Genomic DNA, 11,352 nt, shown 5'->3' on the forward strand with positions numbered 1-11,352 from the left:
GTGCAATGTTGTCAAACTTGTCATCTGTTGCTAAACTGTAGTGATTGGGGTTGTCCAAGTTGGTTCAAGAACTGAATGGTTTGAAATGAAGTAGCTGTTAGTAAACCTGGTGGTGTGGCACTTCATGCTTCTACCCAGTGAAGATCACATAGCTTCGATGATGTGAACCTTTGGTGATAAATGATGCTTTCTTGAGACAGTGCCTCCAGTAGATACTACTGATGGCAGGAAGGGATGTGCCCATGATGAGAGTTCACTAACTCTCTGCTGATTCTTACGTTCCTGTGCGTGCATTCAAATTGCTGTACCAGACCATGATGCAACCAGTCAGAATACTTTCAACAGTACCTCTTTAGAAGTTTGTTTGAGTGTTTAGTGACAAGCTGAACCTCCTTAGAAAATAAAGATACTGGCACACTTTCATTATGAATGCATCAATGTGTTGGGCTCAGGACAGGTCATCGATATGTTAATGCCCAGAAATTTAAAGCTGGTGATTCACTCTATCCCTGATGTAGAAAGGTTCATGTCTTCCCTTCTTTCCTTTCCTTGAAGTCTACATCCAGCTCTTTAGTTCTGGTGATGTTGAACAAGAAGTCATTTTTATTGCACCGCTCAACAGGATGACTTATCTTACTCTGGTAAGGTGATTCATCACTATCCGTGATTGGTCCAACAACAGTAGTGTCGTCGGCGAATCAGAAGATGGCATTGGAGCTGTGTGTTGCCATGCAGTCATGTGTGCCTGTGATTCTGCTGCAAAGTAGGTTTCATTGTACCTCTACCTTACTGTACATGTGGGCATGACAAAAAACTCAGCTTGACACACAAAATGCTGGTGGAACACAGCGGGCCAGGCAGCATCTATAAGGAGAAGCACTGTCGACGTTTCGGGCCAAGACCCTTCGACCAGCATTTTGTGTGTGTTGTTTGAATTTCCAGCATCTGCAGATTTCCTCGTGTAAACTCAACTTGACTTTAGTTGAGATAGATTTCTAATCAATAAGGGAATAGAGGGCCATGAGGATAGGGTGGGGCATTGCCAAATAATTTCAGAACAGCTATGAATCTATTGAATTGCAGAGTCCCTAATTTCATGTGTCTTCCCTTTATGGGCTGCCTGCCACCTAGAGGATTAGAGCTGAACTGCAGATGGGGGAAAAACAGAGAACACCAGGAGCACTTAGAAACAGCACTGATGCTTCAGGTCAAGGACTCAACATCAGAAATGGAAAAGTTGATTTCCTTTATAATAATTCTTAAATTTTGGAAGTTGTAACCCTCCTAGATCAAATTTCCATGTCAATTTTTCCAACGATATTCTTGACATCTTACCTTTCCAAAGTTACTTCCTCACACATTTATTTAACTCTTGAAAAAAACTTCTGGGGTAGTTGTATTGGTAGTGTTTGGAATAAATATTGTAATCTAGGGAATATATTCATTTTTACGGCATTTACTCTACCTACTAATGTTATTGGTAACATTATCCATTTATCAAGATCTTCTTGAATTTTTTTCAATAATGGTAAATAATTTAATTTATATAAATTCTTTATATCATTATCAACTCTTATACCTAAATATTTTATACCATTTATCGGCCATCTAAATTGAGTTATTAATCGACATTGACTATAATCTCCTTTAGTAAGAGGTAGAATTTCACTTTTATCCCAATTTATTTTGTAGCCTGATATTTTCCCATATTCTTCCAATCTAGAAGATAATTTACGCAGCGAATACAATGGGTTTGTTAAATAAAGTAGAACGTTGTCAGCAAATAAGTTAATCTTGTATTCCTCCTGGTTAACTCTGAAACTCTTAATATCTGGGTCCGTTCTAATTATTATTATTCGGCAATGTTATTGCCGAAACCTAATGAAATAGAAACTTTTATTCAAAAAGGAAAAATTAAAAAAATTATTTCTTGTATGTATAGTTTGATTCAAAAACAGGCAATTAAACAAAGAATTCATGCCAAGACAAAAATGGGAAACTGACTTGAATATTAAAATTGAAGAAACAAGTTGGTCAAGACTATGTCTTGACAGTATGACAAATACAACAAATGTCCGGTTAAGATTAGTGCAATATAATTTTTTACATCAATAATATATTACACCACAAAAAATAAATAAATTAAACCCGAATTTATCTGATCAATGCTTCTGATGTAATCAAGAAATTGGTACTTTTTTACATTCTACTTGGTCTTGTTTTAAAATTCAGCCTTTTTGGACAAATTTAAGAGTTTTACTGGAACAAATTATCGGAACACAACTTCCACATAACCCAATATTATTTTTACTAGGTGATATTGAAGGGATAAAACCAGAACCCAAATTGAATAAATATCAGAAAGAATTCATAAAAATTGCATTGGCAGTAGCCAAAAACTGCATTGGCAGTTACTTGGAAATCGGATTCATACTTAAGTATAGATCGTTGGAAGAACAAAATCTTTAGCTGTATTCCACTTGAAAAAATTACTTATAATTTAAGAGATAAATATGAAACATTTCTGAAAATTTGGTGCCCTTATTTACAAAAGATAGGACTAAATATATAGTTGCTCCGAAGATAAAATTAATGGTTATTTGGGGAAAGAAATAAATATATATACTAAAGCTATTATGAACTCCGTGGAGCATGTGGGGATCTTCCGATATCCAGGCATTCTTTCTTTCTTTCTTTTTTTCTTCTTTTTTTTTCTTTCTTTCTATAGGGATATGTTAGGGGGGAGGGGTTAAGGGGAGGGGAGAAGGGTTGATAGTTTTTTTTCTTTTCTTCTGTAATCATTGAAAATTCAATAAAAAAAATTTAAAAAAAGAAATGGAAAAGTGTGGAACAAAACAGGCATGCTGTAAGTTGCAGAGAGTGGGACAGATGGTGAGAATAAAGGAAGTATCTGTGATAGACTGGAGTCGGACAAAAATTATCCATAAAACAAAAGAAGCTAGGGACAGCAAATAAACAAAAGAAATAGAATCAGAATCAGGTTTATTAGCACCGGCAGGTGATGTGAAATTTGTTAACTTAGCAGCAGCAGTTCAATGCAATACATAATCTAGCAGAGAGATAAAATAATAATAATAAATAAAATAAAACATAATAATAAATAAACAAGTAAATCAATTACATATATTGAATAGATTTTTTAAAAAATGTGCAAAAACAGAAATACTGTATATTTTTTTAAAAAGTGAGGTAGTGTTCATGGGTTCAATGTCCATTTAGGAATCGGATGGCAGAGGGGAAGAAGCAGTTCCTGAATCGCTGAGTGTGTGCCTTCAGGCTTCTGTATCTCCTACCTGATGGTAACAGTGAGAAAAGGGCTTGCCCTGCGTGCTGGAGGTCCTTAATAATGGATGCTGCCTTTCTGGGACATAGTTGAAATAGCTGAAACAGGGGTGCGGTCACATCTGTTGGGAGAAAGAGAAAAAAAATAGGTGTTGGCCTGAAATTGTTAGAGTTATTGAGTCCTGCGGGCTGTAGCTGAGTTGCTAATCTTTGAGTTTACACACAGCGGTAATGGAGCAATAATAGAGATGAAGGAACAGAAGTCAGACTGAGAGTAGGACAGGGAATTAAAGTGGCAGTCTCCCAGAAGCTCAGGATTTGTTTTCAACTGAGCAGAGTTGTTTTGCAAAAAGGTGTTCAATCAAAGGGACGCGTACACTCTCATACATAAGCGAACAAACTCATTCAAGCACAATCTCAGGTGCTGACATCCATGTGCACTAATGTACGCCTAGCACACATTCAAAGGCAAAGCAGGGCTGTAGTTGGTAGATCCATTGCCTTGTGGCTCCAGCGATCCAGGTTCAATCTGGCTCTGGCTCTGGCTCTCCCTGTGTGGAGTCTCCCTTTGACCACGTTGCTTTCTTTCTGATGCTCCAGTTTCCTGCCGCATCCCAAAAACATGCATGTTGGTAGTTTAATTAGCTGCTGTAAATTGCTCACTGTGTGTAGTAGAATCTGGGAGAGGGGAGTTGTGAGGAGATTGGAAACTGGGATCAATGTAAGGTTAATATAAATGGTTGATTGTCAGTGTGGACAGTGGGTCAGAGTCTCTGCTTCTATGATGAATCTCTGAGTTGGACTGCACCTGCAATGTTGTGTCTAGGTTTGGTAAGTCTACCTTTGGAAGAAAATCCTTACAATATCGGGAGTGCAGAAAATGGTAACCAAATTGATTCCTGGGATGGCAGAATTCACTTTTGAGGGGAAATTAGGCTGGATGGACATGGAATTTGTGGGAGGTGATTCTATTAAAATATACAGTATGCATTCAGGGCTTGACAGGGTAGACGAAGGGATGCTACTCCACAAGAGGTCACAATGGCAAAATAAGGGGTCAGCCATTCAGGACTGAGTGAACTAGAAATATCTTCCTCCAGAGGCTTGGAATCATTGGAATTCTGATTGCAAAGGTCTTATTTCATTGTAGTCTTGAACATTCCCTTCCTGACATATTAATTGTGAGTAGTAGTTAGAATGGAGAAAAACAAATTGCCTTCTAAGGTGTTGAAAGAAGGAGGGGTGGAGGGAACAATGGGAATGTCTGTATTTGGGTGGAGACCAAATTTGTACAGGTAACCCTTTCTTTGGAGATATTTAATTGTTTGATGAGGGCAGTCAGAAAAAAATAGGTGTACTGGCCCCTTCAGTCTGCTGTAATATTCAATAAGATGATGACTGAGCCATTGTTAGCCTAATTGTGTTAGCCTCAAAACCACTTCCATAGTCAGACAGCCTCTCGAACAATATGCTTCTCTCAATCTTATGTCGATTACAACTCAGCAAAACATGCTGAACTGTCTCTGGACTACCACAGTCACATAATCCAGTAGGATGTCTTCCTATTATCTTTAAGTAATAGTTCAGCCCACAATGCCCCAACCCAAGTCTTGTTAATTTCACAATATCTCTATGATTTAAAGAGTAACAGTCTGAGACCTTTTTAACTAGTGGGTGACTAGAAAAGAAATGCCTTCCCTTTAATTCATTGTTCCAATCCTCCTGCCATTTCTTCTCTATACCTCTCTATTTCTTCTCTATATTTCTTCACTATTCTTCTCTGAAGCATATTGTTCAAGAGGCTGTCTGACTTAAATGCATTTTGTTTTTCTGTTAAGTCTTTGTCTGGCCACCAAGAGAACCACCATATGATTGAAAAGTTTATTATTCTGTTTCTACATGTGACTAGTGTATACTTGAGAATTTGAGTTTCTTGAAACTCTGTAACTAATTCTACATCCTGCAGAGGGCAGTAATACACCTAGATGCGTCTAAACTGCTGGAAATGGAAGAAGAAGAAGAAGAAGAAGAAGTCACTGCCATGCTCTCTTCCCATAACTTGGCTCACCTCAGTTCAAAATAGTTTGAATACATTCATTGACTCCACCTCCATAGTTCCCTGAGTTAGAGAATTCAGAAAAGTCATGACTATCAGAGACAAGATTCCTCTTAAAACTGGTGAAACCATTATTCTAAATCCATGTTCCACCACTTCTAGCACACCTCACTGGATGCAATGTCCTCTCAGTATCCAAGCTTGGCATCATTGCACTACAATCCTTCTACCGTCTACTGTTTTGTGCTCATCATTGTATTCATTGTTAAGAGTCATAGAAACATACAGCATCGAAACAGGCCTTTCTGTTTCTCTTGCCTGGGCCGAAAACCATTTAAACTCATTACTCCCATCAACCTACCCCTGGAGCATAGCCCTCCATACCCCTACCATCCATGTATCTATTCAAACCTCTCTTAAATGTTGAAGTCAATCCAGCATGCAGCACTTGCGCTGGCCCTCTGTGCTATTTATTATTGCCATTGAAGCAGAAATAGCAGAATTATAAGAAAATTGGGAAAGTTTGTAAAATGGTCAACTTAAGTAAAATTTAGGAAGGGATAATAGAAAAATAAAAGGCTTAAAAGTTATGTAGAAGAAACAGAGTACTATTTGTATCAGGGAAAAGTTTATGGAAGTTTCCACGGATGCTGCCCGACCTGCTGAGTTCCTCCAGCTTGTTGTACGTGTTGCTTTGACTCCGGCATCTGCAGTGGACTTTGTGTTTTGGGAAAAGTTTATAATACATGTCATAGCTAACTGGAGCAGACATAAATAAATAGGGATTGGAACATAGCTAAGTTCAAGAGAACTGATCATGAGATAAGTTGAGTCACAGCAGAAGAGCAAGATCATAAATCAGTGCATCCATTGGCAGGGAGAATGGGGGAAATAACTGCCAGATAAAGGAAGGAAAAGTCCCATCTGTCAGACACTTAGAGGCAATCCCCTGCAGAGATAAAGCAGAGATCTGACTGTGCAAAGAAAGAGTGGACAACTAATGAAGTTAAGAAATCCACTCGCAGCGATTGTAACACAAATACTATAAATTGGCAGAAGTTCCTTGGATCAGTGATCATTACTTGAAGTGTTCCCCAGTGTACACTGCAACAGGGCCTGAATACCTGAATAAACCCACTTGTTTAAGAAACTCATCACTGGTGTGCAAGAGATTCTTATTGTGCGATATCCCTAAATGAAGCGTAATTAAGAGGGTGACAGGGCCCCTTCTGAAAACCAGGTTCAGGGTGCAGGCTGAACACACAAAGACCCCCTCTGTGACCTTCATGTAAAAAATGAACTTTAATGCATCCTGGTGTACATGATAATAAAATAATCTGAATCAGGAGTTTTCAAGAAGGGGAAAGAGGAAAAAGAATTTCAGGATGTATAATGTATAAATTTGTCTGGCATTAAATGCACCTGTTGAAACCTACTGAAGGAGGTGGGAGGAATAATCATCAGTCTGCAGCGGGGGATCAGCAATGGATAGAATCAATAGCTTTAAGTTACTGGATGTTAACATATTGAATGACCCATTCTGGACCCACCACATGGATGCAAAACAAATTGCACCTTTATTTAGGAGGTTAAGGATGTTTGGTATGTCCATTGAAAACTAACAAACTTCTACTGATGTACTGTTGAAGGTATCCTGACTGGATGCATCATGGTCTGCTATGGCAACCTGAACGCATAGGAATGCATGAAGCTGCAGAATGTAGTGGACTCAACCCCATACATCACTGGCACATACCTCCCACTATCAACAGTGTCTAGAGAAGGCAGCATCCATCATCGAAAATCCCCACCATCCGGGCCAAGCTGTTATCTCACAGCTACCATTGTGCAGGAGGCACAGAAGCTAGAAGTCCCACCCCACCAAGTTCAAGAACAGCTACTTCCTTTCAATCATTCATTTCTTGAAACAATTGGCAGAGACCAAATCACTGCAATTTAGCAACACTTTGATCTCTGCACTAAAAGTAATTTTTTTTTTATCCTAACTGTGTTCCTTCTCGTAAAAAATCTGTACAATTTGTGTATTTCGTGTGAATACTGCTTATCTGATGCCTGTGATGCTGCTGCAAGTAAACTTTTCATGACACCTGTGCATGGCAACAAATTCGAATTTCACTTTTGTTTTTGTTCTAATCTAGTCTGTCAAATCACTTCAGAAACATTTATCTGTCAATGATATCACTGTCCTTTCTTCTCCAATGCGCCCAAGCAGCTCAACTCTTTTTTTTTTGTGTATTAATCCATTTTTTTGGACTCAGTTAACCCCTCTGAAACTGTATGTGGAAGAACACTGAAGACCATAACTGGCAAAGGAAGGTAAAGGTGAAAGAATTGTGAGATAAATGTGGAAACCAAGCATGTCCTACTGTTCTGTTAATTGTAATAAGGATCTTTGGCTGTTTAATTACCTACCCAAATGCTTCAGAACAGAGACAGTGTTAAAACAGCCATCAATATATTCAGTTGCCCATACGTAACTTTCAAGATTTGTGAACCAAGCTGAGCCAGTTTAAAATCATACTGTCATTGACTTGGTGGAGATGTCAGGGGCTGAGTGATAGTCAACGAGTTCAGAACTCTGCTGGAGGAGTGGAATGAGGGGAGGTGTGAGTGCCCAATTAGCACAGCAGAGTGAGGACTTCAGAGCAGAGTAATTGTGAGTTGTCACACATATTCAACATGAGGACAGCAGATTAGTAACCAAGAGGAATTTAAGCCAAGTGCAATCAGATAACCTGAAAAGACAGACCACAGCAAGAGCAGACTGTCTAAGGGGAGTTTGGAAGTACAGATGTAGATGTTGATAATCCAGCCTCATCGCTAATTATTTTCTTGTAATTTAGAGAACTTAATAAATCACATGTGAATATAAATCTTGTGTCTGCACGTGTAAGGTTTGTCAACACAAATCCACCATCAGGCACAACTGTGGTCAAAACAGAAGGTTTGGGTATCAAATAGAGATAGAGCAAAAATAGTAAACAAAGTATATTTATCCAATTTGCTAATATTGTTAATGTATTTGTGATTAAACAGGATACTTCTTATGCCTTACTTCGGAAAAACTTTCATTCCCATGAGGTTTGTGTTCATATAGGAATGATGGAGGATTAGTTTGGGACATCTAAATTTTCTTTTAGCTTATCTCTCAAAGCCACTAACACTCAGTATAGGGCACTAACTTCTGAAAATTGCTGTTTCTTTCTCCATGGATGCTGCTTGGCCCACTGAATATTTCCAACATCCCCTCTTTCATTCTCGCAATCATGAGCCTGAACTTATCCTACCCACTGCTGAGAAAAGGGTACAGTAGAGTAAAGGTTACATTACCAGACTAGTTTATACAGGCTTAACCCATTGACTCAGAAGCTTGAGTTTAAATCCCACCATGGCAAATGCTCATATTCTTAATTCTCCCTCTCTCAGTTATTTCATTATTGTCACTTCAGTATTTTTGCAGTAATTCAGATTGCATTCCAATCTATGTATTATTCTGCTGTTTTGCATTTGTTGTCTATTTATACTGTATTATTATAAATACTGCTTACTCCATGACCTTCTTCGTGCCTCGGTGTATGTGACAATAATCTAATCAAACCTTCAACAAATCTGGAAGCAAACAGCTAGTACTAATAATAGTGAGCATGAAACAATCTGGTTCAGAAATATGCTTCAGGAAGGGAAATCTGCCTTGGTCTTTCTGGCCAGTGTGTAACCCTACAAACACCAAAATGGTTAATTCTAAAATACAAGCCATTCAAATCAAAGACATTTAGAAAAAAAAGATTGTAAATGCCAATTGTGTTAGGGATATCTATATTGCATAAAACAATATAGAATTAAAGGTAACATTGCTTCAGTCTTAAACATATCTTCAAAAAGTAGCACATGGTCTGGAGAATGTAAAGTGATTCAGTTTTAGAGGGATATTCTGTTACCTGTGTAATTACTGATCCTCACAGTCATGGAAGGATTCTGGCCAGCAGAGAAATATAGTCATGCTTTAAAGCTGATCTTAAATAAAACTTAATTGGGTATGGATATTTACCAGAGGTCTTAAGCTTGTGCTTCAGAATTTCCTAGTATATAACCAACAGTTGGCTTTTGATAAAGTTTGAGCTGAGCCAATTTATATTGTGGACAGAATCTTGGTTCAAGCTTAAATGTGTGATGAATATTCACTCGTTGGCTAGTGGATCCCTTGGTTGATTGCTAATCTTGGCTTTCTAAACATAGCATCTGCCACTTGTAAGATCAAAAACAGATGTAAATAAACTTCCAAATAATATTGCTGTGTTAGTTTCCAGTCATAAATGGGAGGCACACTTCAGTTCTTAAAATGCAAATGGAAAGCATTAATCAGTTTGAAGTTAAAACAAAGTATTGTCTATAGAGCAGCTTAACAGACACTCTGTAAAAGCAGATGCTCCCTCACTATACCTACTTTATTATTGCTTGAGATGCTGTATAAGGCAATGAGCTTAATTTGGCCTCTTTCAAACAGACAAGCTGACTCTTAAGTTGCTTAGTTCAAGGAAGCTGGCAAAACAGATGGATAATATAATTTAACATACCAATAACTGACCTATTAATGTTGGAGTTTTATGTACTCAAGGAAGTTAGCTTCACAGAAGATACAGCCATAGTTGATGCCTATGTCTCCAAAAAAGCTTTTGAACCATTTGTATTAAAAGGATATCTGAGGAAATATCATATGTATGTGAAGTCAGTCAAGTGGGAGATAAAGGGTATAAATAGAGAGAGTAGTTCAAGGTAATTAGGAATGAGGTAAAGAACATCATGAAACAATGGAAGAAATATGGGCTGAAATATAATCCATTACTCCAGCTTTGGTTACTGCGACAAACAATTCATGATCTGAAACCCATTGGTATGTTTCTTAGTTTATAGGAGTTGTGTCTGTATTTGGAAATGATTTATGTTTAAGAAATATCTTATGTTTAGCAAATGCTTTGTGTTTTTGAAATGGTTCATAATTTGGGAATGTTTAAGATCGAAGTCCTCAGTGGGTTTTAAATGTGTTTTAAGAATGTTGCGTGGGTTTAAAAGTGTACCACTGAAAACAAATGAACTGTGTTTTAAACTATGTTATATTAGCTGGAAGTATCTCCTTGGTAAGGAAAGGAGACCCACTGCTTGAACAGTGGCTGAACAGTGGCTAAACAATGTGGAGAGAAAAAACAAGTAAACTAGTCTTTGAAGATTGGGTAGTTACAGTATAATCTCCCTTTAGTGACAGTACTCATGGCTATTCATATACAATGGGGTTTAAGGTCTTTGTCAGAGTTTGGAACTTCGGGGTCAGCAAAACCAATGCCATCACAAATGCAGTTGTGACTCTGTCATGGTTCTGGTTGGCCACCCTTTAACACTTCTTTCTCCTTGATCATGCCCCAATTTCAGTCAATTGCTGCTAGTTACCCAATAATCGTACACCTGGCTTTCATCAGAGACTGGGAAATAAATACGAGGATGACTCTATCACAGGTTGCCAGTTCGTTGGTCAATTCTCGTGTGATACTTCGTTCCCTGTTCCGATTAGAATCATTAGTTCTAAGTTCCGCTCTAGTTTCTAGAGAGTCCCTGTGAATCCCGTCTCCTTGTCAAGATCCCTCTGGTTTCCTGCTCTACGTTCAGGCCTACGCCAGCCTCCCCAACTGAGTTGACGTGCCAGTGTCCTGCACTTGAGTTCTCCTCCGTCGCCCCCGTGTAACAGACTCCAGCAAATGTTAGTAGGCAATAATAAGCCCTCTCTGATGCCGAAAGTTTTATCTATCTTTAGGGGTTATTACGAGAGCATAGAAGAAGCTGTCCTTTGGATCAGCCCTGCCATTCTTTGAGATAATGTTGAACTTTCACCTCAGTTCCATTTTTTTTAGCCTCAATACACTGACACAATGAAAATGATCTCATGCAGAACAAGTTTTTCACTGTACCTCAGAGCATGTGGT

The 11,352-nt window shown here is 38.3% G+C and overlaps 1 long non-coding RNA gene across 1 annotated transcript in view; it reads left to right on the forward strand.

The window, feature by feature from the left end:
- LOC140732767 (uncharacterized) overlaps nt 1–7,349 on the forward strand; it is a 95,005-nt gene extending 87,656 nt beyond the window's left edge. The window contains exon 3 of the long non-coding RNA XR_012100128.1: nt 7,009–7,349. This is a non-coding gene — a long non-coding RNA (uncharacterized lncRNA). The remainder of the gene's footprint in view (nt 1–7,008) is intronic.
- The last annotated feature ends 4,003 nt before the right edge of the window (nt 7,350–11,352 follow it).

The sequence above is a fragment of the Hemitrygon akajei genome, chromosome 9 (genome assembly GCF_048418815.1).
Source record: "Hemitrygon akajei chromosome 9, sHemAka1.3, whole genome shotgun sequence".
NCBI lineage: Eukaryota > Metazoa > Chordata > Chondrichthyes > Myliobatiformes > Dasyatidae > Hemitrygon > Hemitrygon akajei.